This window comes from Mobula birostris, chromosome 14 (genome assembly GCF_030028105.1).
Source record: "Mobula birostris isolate sMobBir1 chromosome 14, sMobBir1.hap1, whole genome shotgun sequence".
NCBI lineage: Eukaryota > Metazoa > Chordata > Chondrichthyes > Myliobatiformes > Myliobatidae > Mobula > Mobula birostris.
Window position 1 is genome coordinate 14,949,850 of NC_092383.1, and position 26,752 is coordinate 14,976,601.

Here is a 26,752-nt window from a genome sequence, read left to right on the forward strand (position 1 = left end):
CCCGCACCAGCAGGCACAGGAAGAGCTTCTTCCCTGAGGCTGTGACTCTGCTGAACCTCTCATCACAGCACTAAGCAGTATTGTACCCATACTGGAATGTCTGAGTACCTTTATATTTGTATGCTGTAGCACTTAGTTTTTATTCGCAGCTATTTTGTAAATAATACTATTCTTTTGCACTTCTGGTCAAATGCTAATTGCATTTCATTGGCTTTGTATCTGTACTCTCACAATGACAGTAAAGTTGAATCTAATTTAATCTAATGTACATACTTGTGCATCTGGCAATAATCTTGACTTTGACTTCTGCGCTGACTCAGGAGACACAAGCCAAACAACATTGTTCATACTGATAAAAACATTCGGCAGGACTGAAGAAAAAGTGAATGTATCACATTGAATATGACCCAATCTCCTAGACTTGTCTCCAAACAGCCGATAAATGCAGGTCACTTTTCGTTTGCTGAAATCACAACGACATGAAAGAAACACACACAGAATGCTTGTGGAACGCAGCAGGCCAGGCAGCATCTATAGGAAGAATTTCCAGCATCTGCAGATTTCCTCATGTTTGCGGCATCAAAGAAATTCTTTCTGTCACTCACGAGGTGTTCTTTATTAGTAAGTGTAAAATTGTAATTACTTCTCTAATCCTGGTTATTTTTGGGTACATTTTATAATCAGCTTGAGGCTTAGTACGTTTACAATGCATTTGTGTAGAAACATATTAAAATTACCAACTCCGGGAATATGTTAAGGAATGAAGTTCTAATTTCCGGTGCCCGCTCGGAAAGAGTTGACAATGTACACTCCATGAAGGGAACTCATTCAGCACAGCCCATTCGGAAGTTGTACCTGCAACATCATTTTGAGCTTTTCAGGGAGGTAAGGAAGAGCTTGGATGAAGTTAGAGCGGTGAAGGTTGTCTATGTGGAATCAATTTTGGACTTTACAAGGTCCTGTGTGGCAAGCGGACTTTCGACGGTTTGGTCACATGGGATTCAGGGAGAGCTTGTGAGGTGGATTCAGAATTATTTCGATAGGAATGAGAATGTCAATTCTCTGATTGGAGGGCTGTGACTAGTGTGGGGTCCCACCGATCTATGTCAGCATTTTTGCTATTTATTATAACTGTAAATTATTTTGAACATGAATAAACCTGATATTGGGTGTGATGTACGGGAATTCTCACTCGACTGCCGTTTTAGTTGCAGTTTACATCCAACCATCGGTTGATGTGAATGTAGTTTGTGATGCTATTGTTTCCAACTTTGTTAAAATACGAACTCTAATGTTTTTGCTTTTGTTGGCTGTTACCGGGTATTTCAATCATGTTTCCCTCGAGGCAACAATACCAACTTTATATCAATATGTCAGCTTCCCTACAGGGGGCATAGTGCACTGGACTTTCTGTTTGCAAAAGTAAAGGATGCATACATACCCTTCCCCTGCTTGGCAAATCTGATCACAACCTGGTCCTGTTAACACCCAGGTATTTAGCTCTTGTCCAGCGGCAGCCCATGTCAACAAGGAGTGTAAGGAGGTGGAAGCAACACACATGAAATGCTGGTGGAACTCAGCAGGCCATGCAGCATCTATGGAAAAAAGTAAAGTTGACGTTTCGAGACCCTTCGGCAGGACTGGAGAAAAAAATAGATGAGAAGTAGATTTAAGAAGTGGGGGAGGAGAGAGAGAAACATAAAGTGGCAGTTGGAACTGGGAAGGGGAGAGATGTAGTAAATAGTTAGGAAGTTGATTGGTGAAACTGCAGTTAGCGCTAATCGGGCTTCCGTTTAAATCATTACAAGAAACTCGGAATCCAGGAGCTGATCATAATAAACTTAAGTTTAGACAGAAAGCACCAGGAGACTGCATTACAAAGAGCAAGTCACTCGAGAAAAACAGAAGGAAATCTAAAAGATTAATGTCTTTCATTAAACAACAATTAAGCAATTCAGGTACTCTGAAAAACAGAGACCCCTAACTTAATGGTAATGGTCCACAGCATAAAAAAGGTTGCGAGTCACTGGGTTAAATGTTTTTGTTGTCAATTTATGATGCTTAATAGTATTTTTTTAACAATTTGACTGCAACGTTGGTGTGATCTGCTTTTCTCAAGATGGATATACCTGGATGGAAAGACAGATCGCAGATTGCATCTGCTCTTGGTGTTATTTTCATCACACTGACTTGTCCGGTTACCCAAGGAGCTAAAATATTGGTTATACCTGTGGATGGAAGTCATTGGATTAGTATGAAGATTCTAGTAGAAGAGCTGAAACTTCGTGGACACAATGTTACTGTGCTTTACCATTCTTCATCTTCGCATATGAAGGAAAATCTTGATCTCTATCAATCCATTGTTATTCAAATTCAAGAAAAAGATGACAAATCTCTGAAAATTATGTTTGAAAGAATTGTGGAACTGTCATTGAAGAGTGGTGGGACCCTTTGGGACCATATGAAGTTCCAAAATTTCATGAAGGTTATTTTATATGAAATTCACAAATGGAATCAAGCTTTTGTTATTGCAATTTTTTAAAACAAAACCCTGTTAAAACAACTTGAAAGAGCAAATTTTGACTTAGTGCTTATGGATCCTGCTTTTGGTACAGGACCAATGCTTGCTTATTATTTGAAAGTCCCGCAGGTGTATAATGTTCGAGGGCAGCTAAATGGGGAAGCCCATTTTCTCTATGCCCCATCACCGCCTTCCTATGTCTCAAATCTTGGGACATGTTTGGCAGATAATATGAATTTTTTCCAAAGAACAGGAAATGTCATTTATAATTTTTTTCGGCTTCTATTTGTAGAATTTGTTGTATACCCAATTTATAATGAAATCTGTCATCAATATCTCGGACCAGATACGGACATTGAAACAGTTCTCTTGAAGGCTGATGTGTTGCTGATCAGAGTCGATTTTGTATTTGAATTCCCAAGACCCACCATGCCAAATATTGTCTACATTGGAGGCTTCCAGTGTAAACCAGCCAGGCCACTGGTAGCAGAGTTTGAAGCGTTTGTTCAAAACTCAGGAAAGCATGGAATTATTGTGATGTCATTAGGATCCTTTATTGATTCCTTGCCAAAGCAGATTACAATGGAAATAGCTGAAGCAGTTGCTCAAGTGCCCCAGAAGGTTATTTGGAGATACGATGGAGAAATCCCTCCCAATATAGGTAATAATACACTACTGACAAAATGGATCCCTCAGAACGACCTTCTGGGACGCCCCAACACACGAGTCTTCATTTCTCATGGTGGTACCAATGGCATTTACGAGGCCATCTACCACGGGGTGCCAGTGATTGGCATACCTGTTCTTTTTGACCAGTTTGACAATGTAGTCTGACTGGAATCCGGAGGCGCAGCAAAGGTGCTTAATGTTGCAACCGTGCATTCAACAGAGCTATTGCAGGCACTTAATGAGGTGGTAAACGGCACATTTTACCGGGATAACATGAAGAAACTCTCTGCTCTCCACCGGGACCAAACAGAGTTGCCAATGGAGAGAGCTGTTTTCTGGATTGAGTATGTTGTCCGACACAAAGGAGCAGGGCATTTGCGCTCTGAATCCTACCGACTGCCCTGATACACTTACTATTGTGTGGATGTGATGGCTTTTCTGTTGTCCATGTTCCTCGTGCTCACAGTGCTGGTGGTTGTAGCACTGAAGGAATTTTGTCGTATGGCATGTAGAAGAAAGCAAAAGACTGAGTGAGGTTACCCTGTTTTGTGTTGGGATATGGTGTTTTATGTTCTTTATAATTACAGTAATTGATTTTTTTCCCCCAGAAGTTAATCCATGGAACCTTCTTTCCAGAATTCATTGAATTTAGCAAAGGCTATTATGAGAATAAATCAGCTGTGATAGATATATTAAATAATAGACTTTCTGCTTTGATATGCACAAAAGAATTGTAACTACCTGATTGACATTTGACTGGGAAAATAGGGGACGTAAGAGAGTAATGTGACCAGAGCTATAAGGGAAAACAATGTACCGGAATTTATAGAAATTGATGTTGATGCCGCCAGGATGGAGGCTCCCACAATGGAATGTGTGGTATTGTTTCTCCAGTTTGTGCTTAACCTCAGTGTGGCAGCCGTGGGCAAACCTGTCAGTGTGGGAATGGGAACATGGGAATTATACCTGCCGGCCAGTGGGAAATCAAAACTATTGTAGTGAATGGCAAGAAAATGCTCAGAAAGAAGGTAATCTCCATTGAGTCTCAATGCTGTAGTACAAGCTGCAGCAGATGAAATAAGGAAATCAAATGTATTCCTATGTTTTCCATTCCCCTTTTGGCCACTTTACTCCTTCTCTTCCCCTCCCTGCCCCCATGAACTGTCTATGACCTAAACCACCCCTAACTCCCACCTCCCCCCAAGTTCCCCACTCCCTTTCCTTTTTGCTCTGTGACCTGTTGTCCGCTCCCATCAGGTGCCATCATCCTCAGGCCTTTGCCCCCTCCACCAATCACCTCCGAGCTACTGATGTCACACCCTTTCTCTCACATCTCCCACGTTTCTGCAAATGTTCCCAACACCTTTAGTGTGTGTTGCTCAAGATCTCCCCCATTTGCAGAAACCCTTGTGTCCACCCGGAGATGATAACTTTAAGTAATAGGGTTACATTTCCAGATGAGTAAAAGCACATTCACCCAGTTATATTTTCTGAACAATAACCGTGGGCATTATTATGCAAGTATCAGATTGCAGCTCGGATAAAAGGGTGTTGATTACAGATGGACAGGTACGGTACAATGCAGTTTCTGAGTGGGTTTTGCTGCATTTCCATTGGCTGGTTGATCTTGCATTGTGCAACCTCTTTGTTCATTATATATGTTTGTATGTTTCTTAGATACATAAATATCAGGTCCATTGTACACTGTTGTGACCTCTATGTAATCAATCCCCGCAATGAGGTACAATAATGTATTTTTATTAGTAAAAGATATATAACTAATTCAGCTGATCCATGAATAAAGAAATATTCTTCTGAAATGTAGTTGATTTTAAGGATCTTTCATTTCTGTCAAATTAGCTTTATTGCTCATCAATCCAAACAGCAGTTCAGTCTAAAAATTATGCAAAAAGGTCAAAGTTCACTGTCAAATGTATCTTTGATGCTGATTACAGTACAGAGTAAGTAGTTTTCAATGTGCAGGAGAAATGTATTTACACGTATCATCTGCAGGGAAATGGGCAGCAACATCAAGTGATCTGAAGAGGAATGAGCCACACAGTTCCCTAAACCTGTTGAGTCACTCAGATTCGATCAATGTATTGTGTACATTAACCTTAACATGTTTGCTCAACGACAATCTATCAATGTTCATCAACCAATTATCCCTCTGGACCAGGGGTTCCCAACCCTCTTTATGCTGTGGACCAATACCTTTAAACAGGGGTTCTGCAGACCCCAGTTTGGAATCCAGCTCTAGACTAAGTAGCTGAAGTAACTTGAGTGGAAAGAGTTGCAAATTTCCTAAATTTGTAACATGCAAAATACTTATACTAGTATACCCCTCCTCGAACTTATATCCATTTGTATCTATACATTATTGTAATGTCAAGGTTCAATTGAACACAGGCCCAGGTGATGCAAATTGTCCTTAAATTTTAATGTATCACTCCTTAATTGTGGTTATATTTGCTCTGGGATGTGATACCCCAAAATGTAATCTGTCTAGAGCTTTTGCTTTGTTTGTCTGATATCTAATCTATTTTTATCACTTAATTATTTAGTGCTTTGTATACAATCCCACAATAATTAGTATTTATATACACAGTAGCCACTTTATTAGGTGCATCCTGCAATGTTCAAAATGATAGGAGAAGACAGGAGGGGGAGGGATGGAGCCAAGAGCTGGATAGTTGTTTGGCAAAAGGGATATGAGAGGATCATGGGACAGGAGGCCTAGTGAGAAGGAAAAGGGGGAAGGGGGGAAAAACCCAGAGGATGGGCAAGGGGTATAGTCAGAGGGACAGAGGGAGAAAAAGGAGAGTGAGAGAAAGAATGTGTGTATATAAATAAATAACGGATGGGGTACGAGGGGGAGGTGGGGCATTAGCGGAAGTTAGAGAAATCAATGTTCATGCCATCAGGTTGGAGGCTACCCAGACGGAATATAAGGTGTTTTTCCTCCAACCTGAGTGTGGCTTCATCTTTACAGTAGAGGAGGCCATGGATAGACATGTCAGAATGGGAATGGGATGGGGAATTAAAATGTGTGGCCACTGGGAGATCCTGCTCTCTCTGGCGGACAGAGCGTAGGTGTTCAGCAAAGCGGTCTCCCAGTCTGCGTCGGGTCTCACCAATATATAGAAGGCCACATCAGGAGCACCGGACGCTGTATATCACCCCAGCCGACTCACAGGTGAAGTGTCGCCTCACCTGGAAGGACTTTCTGGGGCCCTGAACGGTGGTAAGGGAGGAAGTGTAAGGGCATGTGTAGCACTTGTTCCGCTTACAAGGATAAGTGCCAGGAGGGAGATCAGTGGGGAGGGCTTGGGGGGACGAATGGACAAGGGAGTCGCGCAGGGAGCGATCCCTGCGGAAAGCTGGGGGAGGGAAAGATGTGCTTAGTTGTGGGATCCCATTGGAGGTGGCAGAAGTTACGGAGAATAATATGTTGGACTCGGAGGCTGGTGGGGTGGTAGGTGAGGACCAGGGGAGCCCTATTCCTAGTGGGGTGGCGGGAGGATGGCGTGAGAGCAGATGTGCATGAAATGGGGGAGATACGTTTGAGAGCTGAGTTGATAGTGGAGGAAGGGAAGCCCCTTTCTTTAAAAAACGTGGACATCTCCCTCGTCCTGGAATGAAAAGCCTCATCCTGAGAGCAGATGCGGCAGAGACGGACGAATTGCGGGAAGGGGATGGCGTTTTTGCAAGAGACAGGGTGAGAAGAGGAATAGTCCAGATAGCTGTGAGAGTCAGTAGGCTTATAGTAGACATCAATAGATAAGCTATCTCCGGAGATAGAGACAGAAAGAACTAGAAAGGGGAGGGTGGTGTCGGAAATGGACCAGGTAAACTTGAGGGCAGGGTGAAAGTTGGAGGCGAAGTTAATAAAGTCAACGAGCTCAGCATGCGTGCAGGAAGCAGCGCCAATGCAGTCGTCGATGTAGCGAAGGAAAAGTGGGGGACAGATACCAGAATAGGTTTGGAACATAGATTGTTCCGCCAAGCCAACAAAAAGCAGGCATAGCTAGGACCCATACGGGTGCCCACAGCTACACCCTTAGTTTGGAGGAAGTGGGAGGAGCCAAAGGAGAAATTATTAAGAGTAAGGACTAATTCCGCTGGACGGGGCAGAGTGGTGGTAGAGGGGAACTGATTAGGTCAGGAATCCAAAGAGAAGCGGAGAGCTTTGAGACCTTTCTGATGGGGGATGGAAGGATATAGGGACTGGACATCCATGGTGAAAATAAAGCGGTGGGGGTCAGGGACTTAAAATCATCGAAAAGTTTCAGTGCGTGAGAACGGTCTCGATCATCGGTAGGAAGGGATTGAACAAGAGGGGATAAAACCGTGTTGAGTGCTGCAGAAGCGAGTTCGGTGGGGCAGGAGCAAGTTGAGACAATAGGTCTGCCAGGACAGGCAGGTTTGTGGATCTTGGGTAGGAGGTAGAAACGGGAAATGGGAGGTGTGGGAACTATAAAGTTGGTAGCAGCGGATGGGCGAACCCCTGAGCAGATGAAGTCGGTGATGGTGTGGGAGACAATGGCCTGGTGCTCCTCAGTGGGGTCACGATCGAGCGGTAAATAAGAGGAGGTATCCGCGAGTTGTCGCTGTGCCTCGGCAAGGTAGAGGTCAGTACGCCAGACTGCAACAGCACACCCCCCCGCCCCGTTTGTACCTCCTACCCAAAATCCACATCAATGTAAGAATGTTCTGATCTCCATCAATCCAGTGTTGCTCAAATCTTAAAAAAAATTGATAAACTTGTGAAGAATAATGCGATGAAAAGACTTGTGGAACTGCCATTGAAGAGGTTGAAGAATGGTTAGACACAATGGCATCATAATATTTTCAAAGAGGTAATGATGAATTGTTAATATAAATGTCATCAATGGAATCAAGATTTTAATATAAGTGTTTCAAAACAAAACACTGTTAAAACAATTTGAAAGTGCCTACTTTGACTTCATACTTACAGATTCCTTTGTCAAAATTCGAAGTAAATTTTATTATCTGTGTACATATACTGTATGTCACCAGATACAACCTATGGGCACACTCAACTGGGGCGTTCAACCGGAGTGTAGAATACAAGAAACTGTGCAAATACAGAAAGAAGAAATAAATAAATAAATAAATAAATAAGCAATAAATATTGAAAACATAAGATGAAGAATCCTTGAAAGTGAATTTATAGGTTGTGGGAACATTTCAATGATGGGACAAATGAAGCTGAACCATTTGGTTCGAGAGCTTGATGGATCGTGGATAGTAAATCTCCTGAACCAGGTAATGAAGGTCCTGAGGCTCTTGAACCTTCTTCCTGATGGCAGCAGCGAGAAGACACCATACCCTGGATGTTGGGGGTTCCTGATGATGGATGCTGCTTTCCTCTTGCAGCGTTTCATGCAAATATGCTCCAGGGTTGGGAGGGACTGGGTCAATATCAACTTATCTCTGTAGGATTTTCTGTTAAGGGGTATTGGTGTTTCCATACCAGGCTGTGATGCAGCCAGTCGATATATACTGTCTCATGTGCATCTACAAAAGTTTTTCAAAATTTTAGATGTCATGCTGAATCTCCACAACTCCTAAGAGCATAGAGGTGCTGTTGTTCTTTCGTAATGTGATGGGCCCAGGACAGTTCCTCCGAAATAATAACACCTCGGAATTTAAAGTTGCTAACCCTCTCTAGCTCTAATCCTTCGATGAGACCTGGATCCTGGACCTCTGGTTTTTTTTTGTCTTGGTTTACAATCTGTTTCTCGGTCTTAGTAACATTGTGTAAGAGATTCTTATTATAACACCACTCAGCCAGATTTTCTGTCTCCCTCCTCTGTGTTGATTCATCACCACCTTTGATTTGGCCTACGATGGTGTTGTTATCAGCATACTCGAATATGGCGTTGAAGCTGTGCTAGGCCACACAGTCATAAGTGTAAAGTGAGTAGAGCAGGAGGCTAAGCAAAGGGCTTTGTGGTGCACCAGTGCTGATGGAGATTATGAAGGAGTTGTTGCCAATCCGAACTGACTGGGGTCTGCAAGTAAGGAAATCCAATTTCACAATGATGTATTGAGACCAAAATCTTGGAGCTTGTTGATCAGTTTTGATGTATTATATCTAGATCCCAGGTTGTGGACACTGAACTGCAGTCTATAAAGAGCATCCTGATCTACACATCTTTGCTGTCCAGATTTTCCAGGGTTGAGTGAAGAGCCAGTGAGTTAGCATCTGCTGTGGTCTTGTTGCTCCGGTAGACAAATTGGCATGAATCTAAGTCACTTCTCAGGCAGGAGTAATTAAGTGAGAGAGGTAGAATTAAGAGTCCGATAATATAGTAGCCACATCTATTTGGAGTGTTATGAGAGAGTGAGTGGGATGGAAAATGAAGTGAGGAGGAAATGGAGGCTCAGAGGTATTCCTGAAGATTGATTGGAGATATTCTATGGTCATCATCCAATCTGCATACAGTTTCTCCAATACAGAGGAGACCATAAACTTGGCTCTAGATGTAGTACCTTAGAGGATAGAGTGGTTGTGCACAGCAAAATTACTAGGGAGCCAAGGTGGACATCTGTCTAACTAACATAAATACAAGAGATTCTGCAGATACTGGAAATCCAGATTAACACACATAAATTGCCGGTGGGTCTCAGCAATTCGGGCAGCATGTATGGAGAAGAATAAACAGCCATAATTTTAGGACAAGACCCTTCATCATGATTGATCATAGAGGGTATGCTGATGAAGGGTCTTGGCCCAAAATGTCGATTGTTAATACCTTTCCATCGATGCTGCTAGAACAGCTGTGTTTCTCTGGTATTTTGTGTGCGTTGGTGTAAATAACAAACGGTCTGTTTTCAAGTCCCTCTACAGCAGCAATACAACTTCAATTTAGGCAAATAGAGGACATTAGAAGCTTCATGAGCCAAAGCTCCTGAGAAACTTTTTGATTGTCACAAAGCACATCTTATTAAAATAGGGTCAGAGTTACTTTAAGAGTTTGTTCATATGCTTATATTCTGAGCAATTTGGAATTACAGAATCAAGAGGTTACATTTATCCTTTATTAATATTTCTCTCTCGACGCCGCTGCTATGTCCTGAAATGTTGCTTGAATCTAAGTTTTTCATTGCAGCTGTGCGTACATGTACTTGTGCATTTGGCAAGAAACTTGACCGTTAGATTGAACTTGACTCTGTTCTGACTCATGGGATACAAACTAAACAAAGTTGTCATTCTGATAAAAACATTCGGCAGGACTGAACTGAATGTGAACGCATCGCACTCAGTATTACCCAATCTCCAAGAATTTGTTACGAAACAGCTGATATTTGCAGGTCACCTTTTGTCTGCTGAAATCATAACTTTAAAGAAAAACTTTCTGTTACTGTACTCGCAAGGTGTTCTTTATCGGTAAGTGTACAATAGTAATTTTATCTCGAACCGAGGTTAGTTTAGATGCATTTTATAACCAGTTTGAGACTGAGTACATTTGCAATGCACTTGTGTAGAAACATATTAAAATTACCACCTCAGGGCAGATGTTACGGAACGGAAGTTCTGATTTCCAGCGCCCACTGAGCAAGAGTCGACAATGTCCGTTCCATGAAGGGAAGTAGTTCATTCAGCACAGCTGATTGGGAGGTCGTATCCCCGATATCCTTTGAAGCTTTTCAGGGAAATAACTATAAGAATTCATGAAATTAGGGCAGTGGCAGATGTCTAATTTCATTAAGAAGTTTACAAGGTCCTACATGGCAGTCCGATTTTGGAAGGTTTGGTCGCATGGGATTCAGGGCGAGCTACCGAGGTGGATTCAGACCTGGTTCGATGTGAGGAAGCAGGAAGTCAATTCTCTGACTGAGGGGATATGACTCGTGTGGGGTAAGAAGGGGAATGCCAATTCTCCAACTGGAGGGCGTGGGGGCCCTCCGATCAGTGTAATAAGACCATAAGAACGAAAGACATCGGAGCAGAATTAGGAGCAGCCCATCGAGTCTGCTCCGCCATTCCATCATGGCTGATCCCGAATCCCGTTCATCCCGGTACACCCGCCTTCCCACCATATCTCTTGATGCCCTGACCAATCAGGGAATGATCAACTTCCTGCGTAAATATACCCAGAGACTTGGCTTCCGCTGCAATCTGTGGCAGAGCACACCACAGATTCACTACTCTCTGGCTAAAATAATTATGTTCTAAAAGGTCACCCGTCAATTTTGAGGCTGTGGCCTCTCGTTCTGGACAGCCCCATGGTAGGAAGCATCATTCCCACATCCACCCTATACAGTCCTTTCAACATTGGGTAGGTTTCAATGAGGTCCCCATGCATTCTTCTAAATTCCAGTGAGTACAGGCCCAGAGCTGCCATACGCACCGCATAAGTTAACCCTTTCATTCCTAAAATCATCCTTGTGAACCTCTTCTTGCCTCTCTCCAATGACAACACATCCCTTCTGAGATATGGGACCCAAAACTATTGACAATACAACAATTGTGGCCTGACTAATGTCTTATAAAAGTTCAGCATTATCTCTTTGCTTTTATATTCCATTTCCCTTGAAATAAGTGCTAACATTGCATTTGCTTTCTTTGCCACAGACTCAACCTGTAAATAAACCAGGGAGTCTTGCACAAGGACTCGTAAGTCCCTCTGCAACTCTGATGTTTGAACCTTCTCCCCATCTAAATAATATTCTGTATTATTCCACCTTTTATCAAGATGCATTATTGTACATTTCCCAACACTGTATTCCATCTTCGACATTTTTGCGCATTCTTCAAATTTGTGTAAGTCCTGCTGCAATCACTTTGCTTTCACAGCACTACCTACCCCTCCACCAATCTGTGAATCATCTGCTAACTGTGCCACAAATACATCAATTCCATTATCCAAACCATTAACAAACAATGTGAAAAGTAGCAGTCCCAATACTGACTCCTGAGGAACACCACATGTCAACGGTACCCAAGCAGAAAAGGCCCTGCTCACTCGCTGCATCCTACCTGTCAGCCATTCCTCTATCCATGCCAGTGTCTGTCCTGTAATGCCCTGGATCTTGTCTTGTTAAGCAGCCTCATGTTTGGCACCTTATCAAATGCGACTGAAAATCCAAGTAAATGACATCCACTGCCTCTCCCTTGGTCATCCTGCTTGTTACTTCCTCAAAGAGCTCTAAGAGATTTATCAGGCAAAAGTTCCCTTCACAGAAACCATGCTGACTTTGACTTTATTTTATCATTAGTCTCCAAGTACCCCAAAAGCTCATCCTTAATAATAGACTTCAACAATTTCACAACCACTGAGATTTAGCTAACTGTCCTGTAATTTCCTTTTTTTTCTGCCTTACTCCCTTCTTAGAGTGGAGTGACATTTGCAATCATCCAGTCCACCAGGGTCATTCTAGAATCAAGTGATTCTTGAAAGATCATGACCAATACATCCGTTATCTCTTCACCAACCTCTTTCAGGACACTGGGACGTAGTCCATCTGCTCCAGGTGACTTATCCACCTTAAGAACTTTCAGTTTTCCTGGCAGTTTGTGCTTTATAATAGCACTCCTGCTCGCTGACAATCACATACCTCTGTCACACTGCTAGTGTCTTCCACAGAGAAGACAGATGCAAAGTACCCATTAAATTCACCTGCCATTTCTTTATGTCCCAATAATACCTCATTAGCATCATTGTCCTGTGGTCCAAAATTTCTTTATTTCATTGCGCTACTGATACATGTGACTTGTGCTTCTCCCTCTCAAACAGCAGTATGAATTCACTCATATTATGATCACTGCCCTCTAAGGGTTCCTTTACATTATAATCTTTGTTATTCATTATAAATGTAAATTATTTGGATTATGAATGTACATGACATGTTTAACAGCTCTAGTGCAATTACAGAGTTTTCTGGGCTTCTTGATAATGAAGCAAGGTATAATGAATTCCAGAGATCACTTCGAGAGATGGGTGGAGGAACGGCAAATGTAATTTAACTTACTTAACTGTGAGATGATGCATTTGAATCAAGCTTTTAATATTGCAGTTTTTGGAAACAAATCACTGTTCAAACAACTTGAAAGTGCAAACTTTGACTTAATACTTACAGATCCTGTTCTTGGTACTGGACCAATGCTTTCTCATTATTTAAAAATCCCGCAGGTGTACGATGTTCGATGGCAGATAAGTGAGGAAGCCCATTTCTTCTCTGCCCCATCACCACTTTCCTATTTCCCAAAACCTGGCACACAATTGACAGATAATATGAATTTTATCCAAAGAGTCTGTAACTTCATGCTGAATCTTCTTCAACTAGTGTTTGCAGAATTTTATGTATACCCAATTTATAATGAAATCTGTCATCAGTAGCTGTGACCAGACACAGACATTCAAGCACTTCTCTGAGGGCTGATGTGTTGCTAATGTGGATTGATTTTGTATTTGAATTCCCAAGACCCACAATGCCAAATATTGTGTTCATTGGAGGCTTCCAGTGTAAACCAGCCCGACCACTAGCAGTAGAGTCTGAAGAGTTTGTTCAAGGCTCTGGGGAGCATGAACTTATTATGATGTCATTGGGGACATTGGTAGGTTCCTTGCCTAAGCAGATTAGAATGGAAATAGTTGAGGCTTTGCTCAAGTATCCCAGAAGGTTATTTGGAGATATGATGGGGAAATCCCTCCCAATATAGGTAATAATGCACTCCTGACGAAATGGATCCCTCAGAACGACCTTCTGGGACACTCCAACACACGAGTCTTCATTTCTCAGGGTGGTACCAACGGCATTTATGAGGCCATCTGCCATGGTATGCCAGTGATTGGCATGCCTCTTATTTTTGACCAGTTCGACAATGTAGTGTCACGTACCCTGTGATGGGGATAAAGAACCAGCAGAAATAGAAAACACTTTGGAGTCTCGTATTGCTAACAACTAATAACATTTATTAGTAACTACGCAATACAGTAATATAAATGTAAATAAATCAAACAAAATTTCGTCCTCCGAAATCCTTTACGAGTCACCGACTGTGACTTTAACCGGGGGACTGGTCTTCCTGTGGTGGAGCTATCAACCCGGCAAGGGTGGACACATAGACAACTCCCCACCAGTCAACCCCTTCTTTACGCTGGAATAGCAATTTGGGATCGATCCGCCTGTTCGATCCTCCAAAACCCACTTTCTCTGTAGGGACAACAATGCTCATTCAGTGTTCAGATCATGTGTCCTGAGGTCTGTATCATCTGACCTCCTATTTATTTCACCAGGCTGGGCATCACCTGTGATTCAAAGAGTCCCTCCTTCCTTTGTCTGTGAAGGAGTGCACAAGCAGGCAACCAGTCCTTGGAAGAAATATCAACAATCTGCCTTTGGTCACCATAGCAACTTATGAGCTGCTCGGTGCTGTCTCCAACTCCAAACTCAGTAAAAATCCAAAGTTACTTCCAATTCCTTAAAGTGACAGTCCAACTGTTAATCTTCGTCTCTCTCTCTCTTTTCCAAAAGCAACATATCGGTGGTAAATAACTCTGTCTCTCTCTCCTTTCCAAACAAACCATCAATGATAAATGTCTCTCTCCAAACAGTTAATAGGGGTACTCCAGGATCCCCTCACAGTAGTCAGACTTGAATCCCCAGGTGTAGCAAAGGTACTTAAGGTTTCAACAATGCATTCAACAGATCTATTGCAGACACTTAATGAGGTGATGAATAACACACTTTACCGGGACAACATGAAGAAACTCTCTGCTCTCCACCGGGACCAACCAGGGTCACCAATGAAGCGAGCCATTTTCCGGATCGAGTACGTTGCCTGACACAAAGGAGCAGGGTATTTGAGCTTTGAATCCTACTGACTGCCCTGGTGTACACTTACTACTGTGTGGAGGTGATGGTTTTTCTGTTGTCCATGTTATTCATGGTCACAGTGCTGGTGGTTGTAGCACTGAAGAAACTTTGTCATTTTGGATATAGAAGAAAGCAAAAGACTGAGTAAGGTTAATCTATTTTATGTTGGGAGATGTAGTTTTATGTTTTTAAAAATTAATTGAAGATGTTTTTTCTGCAGATAATCCATGGAACCTTATATTATGGAATAATAATCAGGAGTAATAAAATAGTTGAAGCAGTGGTTCGCAGCCATTTTTGGGTTACTGCCCTCTGGGCTCTCTAAGCACATATCCAGTGCCCTCCTCTCTCTTTCTGGCTAGTACATATAAACTATTTAAAAAATTCCTTTTATGATGCATAGTTAAAGAAATTGGAACTTCAAATTCAAAGCAGTGACAAATAATTGCAAAAATTTTTGTTTTTTTCAAAGTGACAAATAAAATTATTTATTTATTTGATTACAGTGAAAGCAATTTTCATTAAGAATTTCAGCGTGTTCATTGGTAGTTCAGTCACTCACTGTAATTTCATTGTATTTTCATCTTTCTGTGAGATCGATGGGCTTCATGCAATGACAACAACCTCTCAACATCAGGCTGGACACCACTCAGAAGGAGTTTCAGATCCCTAGGTTCAGTGATTTGCAGTCTGTTTCGCTGCTGGTAAGATGGCAGCAGTGATCATCGGCCATGTTCTGTCGACTGCAAACAGTAGTTGTCAATATACTGTTTGATATAGCTATCTTGAATTAGTCTCTCTGCAATTTGCAGCATGTAACTTCCCTCCAAGCTAATTAATAATCTGCAGATCTCATGAAGGACTCGTTTGTCAAAGCAGATGGCCATTCTGCAGTGGCTGTCCCCTCAATAAGAAGTCTACCACTTTGGATACCATTGAGGGGCATGACCCCCCCAGTGGAAGCTGCAGTGACCGGGTTTCTGATGCTGAATCAGAAGAAAGGTGAAGAGGTCTGCAATGCTGATAGGAGATTAATAGAGACGTGAACCTGTGGCATGATTGAGACACTCAGATGGTACGTTGCCTCCCAGGTGACAGGGCAGGGATGTCTCGAATTGGGTCCACGGCAGTCTAAGGAGGGAGGGTGAGCAGTCAGAAGTCTTGGTACATGTTGGTAGTAATGCCATAGACAGAATGGTGAGGGGTCCTGATGAGGGAATTTAGGGAGCTTGATAGAAAACTGCATAGCAGGACCTCCGGGGTAGTAATCTCTGGGTTGCTACCCATGCCACACACCAGTGGGGGTAAGAATAAGATGGTTTGGCAGATGAATGTGTGGCCGAGTGAATGGTACAGAGGACAGGGGTTCAGATTTCTGATCATTAGGATCTCTTCTGGGGGAGGAATGACTAGTACAAAAGGGATGTGATGCTCCCTCCCTTTATTCTATGGTCTATTTGACAAGGTTCCACATGGTAGGCTTATTCAGAAAGTCAGAAGGCATGGGATACAGGGAAGCTTGGCCAGGTGGATTCAGAATTGGCTTTCCTGCAGAAGGCAGAGGGTCGTGGTGGAGGGAGTACATTCTGATTGGAGGATTGTGGACTAGCGGTGTCCCACAAGGATCTGTTCTGAGACCTCTACTTTTCGTGATTTTTATTAATGACCTGGATGTCGGTGTAGAAGGGTGGGTTGGCAAGTTTGCAGACGACACAATGGTTGGTAGTGTTGTAGATAGTATAGAGGATTGTCAAAGATTGCAGAGAGACATTGATAGGATGCAGAAGTGGGCTGAGCAGTGGCAGATGGAGTTCAACCCGGAGAAGTGTGAGGTGGTACCCCTTGGAGGGACAAACTCCAAGGCAGGATACAAAGTAAATGGCAGGGTCCCTGAAAGTTGCCTCACAGATGGATAGGGTAGTTAAGAGAGCTTATGGGGTGTTAGCTTTCATAAGTCGAGGGATAGAGTTTAAAAGTCACAATGTAATGATGCAGCTCTATAAAACTCTGGTTAGGCCACACTTGGAGTACTGTATCCAGTTCTGGTCACCTCACTACAAGAGGACATGGCTTTAAGGTAAGGGGTGGGAAGTTCAAGAGGGATATTAGAGGAAGGTTTTTTACTCAGAGAGCGGTTGGTGCTTGGAATGCACTGCCTGAGTCAGTGGTGGGGGCAGATACACTAGTGAAATTTAAGAGACTACTAGACAGGTATATGGAGGAATTTAAGGTGGGGGCTTATATGGGAGGCAGCGTTTGAGGATCGGCACAACATTGTGGGCCAAACGGCCTGTACTGTGCTGTACTATTCTATGTTCTATGTTCTATTGTCCTCTCCTATCAGATTCCTTTTTCTTTTTCCCATTGCCTTCTCCACTAGTCACTTGCCAGATCCTCACCTCATTCCCTTTTTTCCAACTTCCTACCCCGGATTCACCTATCACCAGGCAGCTTTTGCTACTCCCTCTCACCACGCTTTCATTTTGAATTCTGCACGTTTCTTTTGAGTCCTGATGTAGGGTCTTTGCTTGAAAACTTGTCACTTCATTCCGTTCCCTCCCCCCACACCTGTTGATGCTGCTTGACCTGTGGAGTTCTTCCAGCATTTTGTGTGTCTGTTCCATATTTCCACCATCTGCAATCTCTTTGATTTCCTATTTTACAGGGGAAAACCAAGGTCATCTACTGTTATGCGAAATTAAGTAACTTTCTTTCACTTGGCCACAAACTTTTGTGATTCACTAGCAGATGTGACCTTTCCTGTGCCATTTTCTTAATTATGCTATAAGTTAGTCAACTCTCAGGCTAGTTCAGCCACTCAGTTAGCTGATGCATGATCTGAATCACGAGCCCATCTGCCTCTTCAGGAATGGAGAGTTGGGTGAAGATGCACTGGTCCAGGTTGGTCGGTGACAGCTGGAAGGTGTCAGCAGCTTGATACTCCTAGGTGTTTTTGTATTCCAACTTAACAGATGACTTGTCCTTGGCCCATCTCATCGATGCAATTATCAATGCAATCACAAGGAAAGCATTCTAGCATCTTTGTCTTCTTAGAAATCTAAGTACTTTCAGCACGCAACCAAACACTTCCAACAGACATGTGCAGATGTACTAGTTGCTTCATGGACTGGAATGACAAAACAAAAATGCAGGAAGTTGAGAAACTAAAGAGAGTAGTGGACTCAGCCCAATATATCACAGGTACATCCCAACCCACCATCAGGAGTAACTACAAGAGGCGCTGCCTGAAGAAGGTAACATCTACCAATGATCCCTATAATCCGGGTCATGGAATTTTCTCTCAGCTACCATTGGGCAAGTGGTTCACCCACACAACTAAGTTCAAGAACAGTTACAACCCTTTAACAAATCAGTTATTAAATCAACCTGTACAATCATAATCACTAGCTATGTACAACAACATGATCACATTGTACGGCAATGGCCTTGGTTAATTTTATTCTAATTGCAGTCGTTCTTGTAAAAAATGTATAATCTACATTATTAATCTATGTTTTTCTTGTAAATGTTGCATCTATGATGTTATGTGCCTTTGACATTGCTGCAAGCAAGTTTCTCATTGCAACTCTACATACATGTATGTTTGGGTATGACAATAAACTGGACATTGACATTTTGAGTTCATTAGTGTTAATATACTTGCTAAAATTGTGAATCTGTGCTGCAATATTTTCAATGAACCTCAAGACTAAAGATTTTTAAAGACTTATTAGATTAGCATTATTTATCTCAAAATCAAAATCTTGAATCTTACAGTGACTGACAAGCAACAAATGTGCAAAAGAAGATAAATTATGCAAAGCAAAAAATATAATACCGACAACATGAGTTGTAAAGAGTCCTTGAAAGTGAGTCCATAGTTGTGAAATCAGTTCAGGGTTGTTCCTAAGATGCTGAGGCTGTGCCTTCAGGCTTCTGTACCTCCTCCCTAATGATGGTGATGAGAAGAGGCTGTGGAATCCTGGAATGTTACATCTCTATTTTGAGTATTTAACTATTTTACATTCCTGTTGGACACCAGAATGAATATAGTGAACATAAATGCAGCAAAATGACAGAGACTGTCTTGAGGAACTTTGCAAGAAAGAAGGAGTCTAATGATTAAGATTCCATGACCAAGGGATTAAGCAGCTGAAGACACCATTGTCAATGGTGGAGTGCAGGAGACTTGCAGTAAATTGATGTCAATGTTACAAAAGTGGAGATTTCTGGACTGTTGTGGGTCAGAGGAGTTTACGGAGGTGAGGAAAGGAAAGATCATGGAAGGATTTGAAAGCAAAGATAAAGTTAAACAACACAGAGAGGTAAAATGTCAATGAACACAGGAGAGATAACTTGGCAAATTTACTATCTGTAATAACTTCGTTCAGTGGTAGGGGCAGAAAACTTATCAGCGGGCACTTTGACACAGAAACAAAGTGGTTAGCATAATACAATGATTTAATTGAAAAATGACTGAGGTTGAAATACATGAGATCAGTAAATGAAGAAAAGTTGACACAAAAGAAGAAGACAGTCAAACGGCCACAACATTGAAATGTGGACTGTGTAAATGATGGAAGACAACTGTCCAGTTAGGCTGGACAAACCCAAGTTGTTTACTCTGGAGCATCAGAACATGAGGGAAAACCTGAGAGTCATTTACAACATATTGAGATGCATTGATAGGGTACACAGGCATATACATTTCCCGGGGTAGACGTGTTGAATAATGGAATACATGTATTTAAGGTGAGAGGAGGTAAATTCAAGAGAGATACACAGTACGGTTTGTTACACTTCCTCCCACTGTACTCCCTTTGCACTCATAACTACATGGCCAGGTTTTGCTCCAGCTCCGTCTACAAGTTTGCAGATGCTACCACTGTAGAGATCTATATCTCAAATAATGGTGTGTTAGTGTACAAGAAGTAAATCGATAGCTGGGGAAAATGGTGCCATGACAATACCCTTTCCTTCAATGTCAGCAGAACAAAAGAACTGTTGTTTGACATCTGAAAGGAGGGCTATAAATGTGCTCTTGTCTACATCAAAGGTACTGAGGTTGAGAGGATTGAGAGCTTCAAGTTCTGAGGAACAAATATCACCAATAACCTGTCCTGCTCCAACCACACCTATGTTACAGCCAAGAAAACACACCAACACCCCTCTTTCCTCTGATGGGATTCTTAATGAAAGGTCTTAGCACAAAATGCTGATGTTTCTTATTCTCCATAGATCTTTCATATGGCATGAATGCTGCCTGAACTGCTGCGTTAATCCCGCATTTTCTGTGTGTTGGTCTAAATAACAGGTGATCAGAGTTCAAACCTCTGCTATGTCATATCTTATGTACACATGGGAGATTAGAAGCTTCACGAGCCAAAATTTCCAGGAACCTTCTTGAATTCCTTGAACCCTCTTAATAAAGTAGGGTCAAACTCACTTTAAAAGTTTGTTCATGCAATTCTGTGCCTGAAAATATAGAATTACAGAGTCAAGAGTTTAAATTGAGGTTTAATTTGTGTTTCCCTGTGAATGTTGCCTACATGTGCCTGTAATGCTGCTTGAAGCCAAGTTTTTCATTTATGCCTGTGTATGATTATACAGCCTCTTCTCCTCCATTTTCACACTGAATACCGATGTGCATCAAGGCTGCGTGCTGAGCCCTCTTTTGTAGTCCTTTATCACCTATGACTGCGTTCCTGTACACGGTTGTAACTCCATAATCAAGTTTGCAGACAACACCACGGTGGTTTGCCTGATCAGAGGGGATGACGAGACAGCCTACAGGGATGACGTCCAGCACCTGGCCGCATGGTATGCTAATAACAACTTGGCCTTTAACACCCAGAAGACCAAGGAGATTATCGTGGAGAGCAGGCATACTAGGAGCCACACTCATGTCCCCATCTACATCAACGGAGCTGCAGTGGAGGGTGTATCAAGTTTCAAATTCCTTGATGTCCTCATTTCTGATGATCTCACCTGGTCCCTGAACTCCTGCATCCTGATTAAAAAGGTGCGACATTACCTTCACCTCTGTCCCAGGATACTGACAGACTTTTACCGCTGTACCATTGAGAGCATACTCACCAACTGCATCTCGGTGTGGTATGGCAATTGTCCCGTATTGGACCGCAAAGCACTCCAGTGGGTGGTGAAAACTGCCCAGCGGATTATCGGCACCCAATTGCCCACCATTGAGAACATCCACCATAAACGCTGCCTGGGCAGGGTGAGAAGCATTTTCAAGGATACATCTCACCCTAACCATGGACGTTTTACTTTCCTCCCATCCGGTAGGCGCTACAGAAGCCTCTGCTTCCGCACCAGCAGGCACAGGAAGAGCTTCTTCCCTGAGGCTGTGACCCTGCTGAACCTCACATCACAGCACTAAACAGTATTGCACCCATACTGGACCGTCTCAGTACTTTAATATTTGTATGCTGTAGCACTTACCTTTTATTCACAGTTATTTTGTAAATAATACAATTCTTTTGCACTTCTGGTCAGATGCCAATTGCATTTCATTGGCTTTGTATCTGTACTCGGCACAATGACAATAAAGTTGAATCTAATTTAATCTAATGTACGTACTTGTGAGTCTGGCTTTAAACTTGACCTTGACTTCTGTGCTGACTCAGGAGACACAAGCCAAACAACATTGTTCATACTGATAAAAACAGTCGGCAGGACTGAAGAAAAAGTGAATGTATCACATTGAATATGACCCAATCTCCTAGACTTGTCTCCAAAGAGCCGAAGAATGCAGGTAACTTTTCCTTTGCTGAAATCACAACGACATGAAAGAAACACACACAGAATGCTTGTGGAATGCAGCAAGCCAGGCAGCATCTATAGGAAGAATTTCCAGCATCTGCAGATTTCTTCATGATTGCGGCATCAAAGAAAATCTTTCTATCACTCACAAGGTGTTCTTTATCACTTTGTAATTACTTCTCTAATCCTGGTTATTTTTGGGTACATTTTATAACCAGCTTGAGGCTGAGTATGTTTACAATGCATTTGTGTAGAAACATTAAAATTACCAAGTCTGGGAATATGTTAGGGAACGAAGTTCTGATTTCCAGTGCCCGCTCAGCTAGAGTTGACAATGTACACTCCATGAAAGGAACTCATTCAGCACAGCCCATTCGGAAGTTGTACCTGCAACATCATTTCGAGCTTTTCAGGGAAGTAAGGAAGAGCTTGGATGAAGTTAGAGCAGTGAAGGTTGTCAATATGGAATCAATTTTGGACTTTACAAGGTCCTGAGTGGTAGGTGGACTTTGGAAGGTTTGGTCACATAGGATTCATGGGAGCTTGTGAGGTGGATTCAGAGTTATTTTGGAAGGAAGGAGAATGTCAATTCTCTGACTGGAGGGCTGTGACTAGTGTGGGGTCCCACCGATCTATGTCAGCATTTTTGGTATTTATTATAAATGTAGATTATTTTGGATATGCATAAACCTGATATGGGAATTCTCACTCAACTGCCGTTTTAGTTGCAGTTTACGTACAACCGTCGGCTGACGCAAATGTAGTTTGTGATGCTATTGTTTCGACCTTTGCTAAAATACGAACTCTAATGTGTTTGCTTTTGTTGGCTGTTACGGGGTATTTCAATCATGTTTCTCTCGAGGCAACAATACCAACTTCATATCAATATGTCAGCTTTCCTACCGGGGGCATAGAGCTCTGGACCTTCTGTTTGCAAAAGTAAAGGATGCATATATGCCCTTCCACTGCTTGGCAAATCTGATCACAATCTGGTCCTGTTAACACCCAGGTATTTAGCTCTTGTCCAGCAGCAGCCCATGTCAACAAGGAGTGTAAGGAGGTGGAAGCAACACACATGAAATGCTGGTGGAACTCAGCAGGCCAGGCAGCATCTATGGGAAAAAGTAAAGTTGACGTTTCGAGACTCTTCGGCAGGACTGGAGAAAAAAATAGATGAGAAGTAGATTTAAGAAGTGGGGGAGGAGACAGAGAAACATAAAGTGGCGGTTGAAACTAGGAAGGGGAGAGATGTAGTAAATAGTTAGGAAGTTGATTGGTGAAATCGCAGTTAGCGCTAATAGGGCTTCCGTTTAAATCATTACAAGAAACTCGGAATCTAGGAGCTGATCAAAGTAAATTTAAGTTTAGACAGAAAGCAGCAGGAGACTGCATTACAAAGAGCAAGTCACTCAAGAAAAACAGAAGGAAATCTAAAAGATTAATGTCTTTCGTATAACAACATTTAACCGATTCAGGTACTCTAAAAACCAGAGACCCCTAACTTAATGATAATGGTCCATGGCATAAAAAAGGTTGGGAGCCACTGGGTTAAATGTTTTTGTTGTGAATTTATAATGCTTACCAGTATTTTTTTTAACAATTTTACTGCAGACTCAGTGTGATCCGCTTTTCTCAAGATAGGTAGACCTGGATGGAAAGGCAGATTGCAGATTGCATCTGCTCTTGGTATTATTTTCATCACACTGACTTGTCCGGTTACCCAAGGGGCTAAAATATTGGTTATACCTGTGGATGGAAGTCATTGGATTAATAGGAAAATTCTCGTAGAAGAGCTGAAACTTCATGGACACAATGTTACTGTGCTTTACTATTCTTCATCTTCACATATGAAGGAAAATCCTGATCTCTATCAATCCATTGTTATTGAAATTCAAGAGAAATATGACAAATCTCTGTCAATTATGATTGAAAGAATTGTGGAACTGTCATTGAAGAGGTTACAGAATGGTGGGACCATTTGGGACCATATGAAGCTCCAAAAATTCATGAAGCATATTTCATATAAAGTTCACAAATGGAATCAATCATTTGGTATTGCAATTTTTCAAAACAAAACTCTGTTAAAAGAACTTGAAAGAGCAAATTTTAGGGTATCGCAGAAGTATAAATCAAGCCTACAGTGTAGCTCGTACGCACAAGTATAAATCAGACTTTACTCTGGTATTTGTAATGCAAAGTCTTGCTCTTTAAACTCAAGAAAAGAACCTGTTGCTCACTATCCCTGTTGTAACTTGTTACCCTTGAACCAGAAAGGTGACCTAGTTGTGCAGCTGAGTTCTGCTTCCAAATTATATTTGTATGTTGTATGTCGTTCAAATTCAGCTACAACCGGGAGTGTCCATACAGTGAGTAGAGTTAAAGTGGCGACAAGAAAACACACAACTACATGTAAAATATTTTTGTTGCTTATTTATTATTATGCTTACCAACATTTCTAATCAATTCTACAACAGGATCGGTGTGATCAGCTAATTTCAAGATGGACAGTCCTGGATGGAAAGGCAGAATGCAGATTGCATGTATCCTTAGCATTTTCATCATGCTGCCTTGTCCAGTAACACAAGGGGCTAAAATATTGGTTGTGCCCGTGGGCGGAAGTCATTGGATCAATATGGAGATACTAATAGAAAAACTAAAAGAACATGGACACAATATCACAGTGCTTTCTTACTCATCAAGTTTGTATCTAAAAGAAAGACCAGATCTCTTTGAAATCATAACGACTGAAAAAGAAATATACATTGAACTATCTAATGTTATCAAGCAGATTAAATTGCTTTTGCAAAATTCATTGGAATGCTTACAAAATGGTTGGACAACATGGGGCAAAATTAAGTTGCAGTTATCTTCAAGTGTTTTCATGTATTATTTACATAGCTTGTTTCAGAAGGAAACTAGGGCAATATTTGAAAACAAAAGTTTGTTAAACCAGCTTAAGAATGCAAATTTTGAGATATTGCTTACAGATCCTGTTTTAGTTGCTGGTCCAATGCTTGCTTATTATTTAAAAATCCCGATGGTGTATAATGTTAGATGGCATTGTTTTGGAGAAGCTCATTCTCATTTTGCCCCATTGCCACTTTCTTACATCCCATATCCAGACACACACTTTACAGACAAAATGAATTTTCTCCTGGGAACAGAAAACATTGTGCAATATCTTATTCAGCTGGTCACCGCAAAATTATTTATATGCCCAATTTATAATGAAATCTGTCATCAACATCTGGGACCAGACACAGATATCCAAACACTTCTCTTGAGGGCTGATGTGTTGCTGATGAGAGTAGATTTTGTATTTGAATTCGCAAGACCCACCATGCCAAATATTGTCCACATTGGAGGCTTCCAGTGTAAACCAGCCCGACCACTAGTGGCAGAGTTTGAAGAATTTGTTCAAAGCTCAGGGAAGCATGGACTTATTGTCATGTCATTAGGATCCCTTATTGATTCCTTACCAAAGCAGATTACAATGGAAATAGCTGAGGCATTCGCTCAAGTACCCCAGAAGGTTATTTGGAAATATGATGGGGAAATCCCTCCCAATATAGGTAATAATACACTACTGACAAAATGGATCCCTCAGAACGACCTTCTGGGATACCCCAACACACGAGTCTTCATTTCTCATTGTGGTACCAATGGCATTTATGAGGCCATCTACCACGGGGTGCCAGTGATTGGCATTCCTCTTATTTTTGACCAGTTTTACAATGCAGTTCGACTGGAATCCCGAGGTGCAGCAAAGGTGCTTAATGTTGCAACCATGCATTCAACAGATCTATTGCAGGCACTTAATGAGGTGATAAACGGCACATTTTACCGGGATAACATGAAGAAACTCTCTGCTCTCCACCGGGACCAACCAGAGTCTCCAATGGAGAGAGCCGTTTTCTGGATTGAGTATGTTGCCCGACACAAAGGAGCAGGGCATTTGCGCTCTGAATCCTACCGACTGCCTTGGTACAATTACTATTGTGTGGATGTGATGGTTTTTCTGTTGTCCATGTTCCTCATGCTCACAGTGCTGCTGGTTGTAGCACTGAAGAAACTTTGTTGTATTACATGTAGAAGAAAGCAAAAGACTGAGTGAGGTTACATGATCTTGTGTTGGGATATGGTGTTTTATGCTCTTTATAACTGATTGATCTTTTTTCCCTGAAGTTAATCCATGGAATCTTCTTTCCAGATTTCATGAATTTAGCAAAGGCTATTTTGAGTAAAATCATCAGCAATAGACACATTATATAATAGACTTTGTGCTTTGATATGCATAAAAGATTTGTAACTACCTGATCCACATTTCACCGGGAAAACAGGGGATGTAAAAAAGTGACCAGAGGTGTAAGAGAAAACAAACTAATTCAGCTGATCTAAGAATAAAGAAATATTCTTTTGAAAGGTGTTTGATTTTAATGATTCTTCATGTCGGTCAAATTAATTTTATCACTCATGAATCCCAGTGAAATTTTGGTCTAAAAATTATGCAAAAATGGTCAAAGTTCATTGTCAAATATATCTTTGATGCTGATCGCAGTACAGAATAAGTAGTTTACAATGTGCAGGTTAAACGTATTTACACATATCATCTGCAGAGAAATGGACAGCAATATCAAGTGATCTGAAGAGGAATGAGCCACACAGTTCCCTAAACCTGTTGAGTCACTCAGATTCCATCAATGTATTGTATGCATTGACCTTAACATGTTTTCTCAACGACATAAAAACTATAAAAAATTTTGATTTAGAATGCAGAAATGAAAAAAAAATGGGAACGGCAAATTCAAAGCAGTGACAAATAATCACGAACGTTATTCAATTTTGTAACGTGAGAAATAAAATATTTTCTTTATTTAATTGCATTAAAAGCAATTTTCATTAATAATGTTAGAGTGCACACTAGTAGAC

At 41.6% G+C, this 26,752-nt stretch overlaps 2 pseudogenes; both read left to right on the top strand.

Moving 5' to 3' along the window:
* LOC140209714 (UDP-glucuronosyltransferase 2C1 pseudogene) overlaps positions 1–26,245 on the top strand; it is an 80,145-nt pseudogene extending 53,900 nt beyond the window's left edge.
* On the top strand, positions 2,120–3,724 carry LOC140209446 (UDP-glucuronosyltransferase 1-2 pseudogene; annotated as a pseudogene).
* Positions 26,246–26,752: the final 507 nt, after the last annotated feature.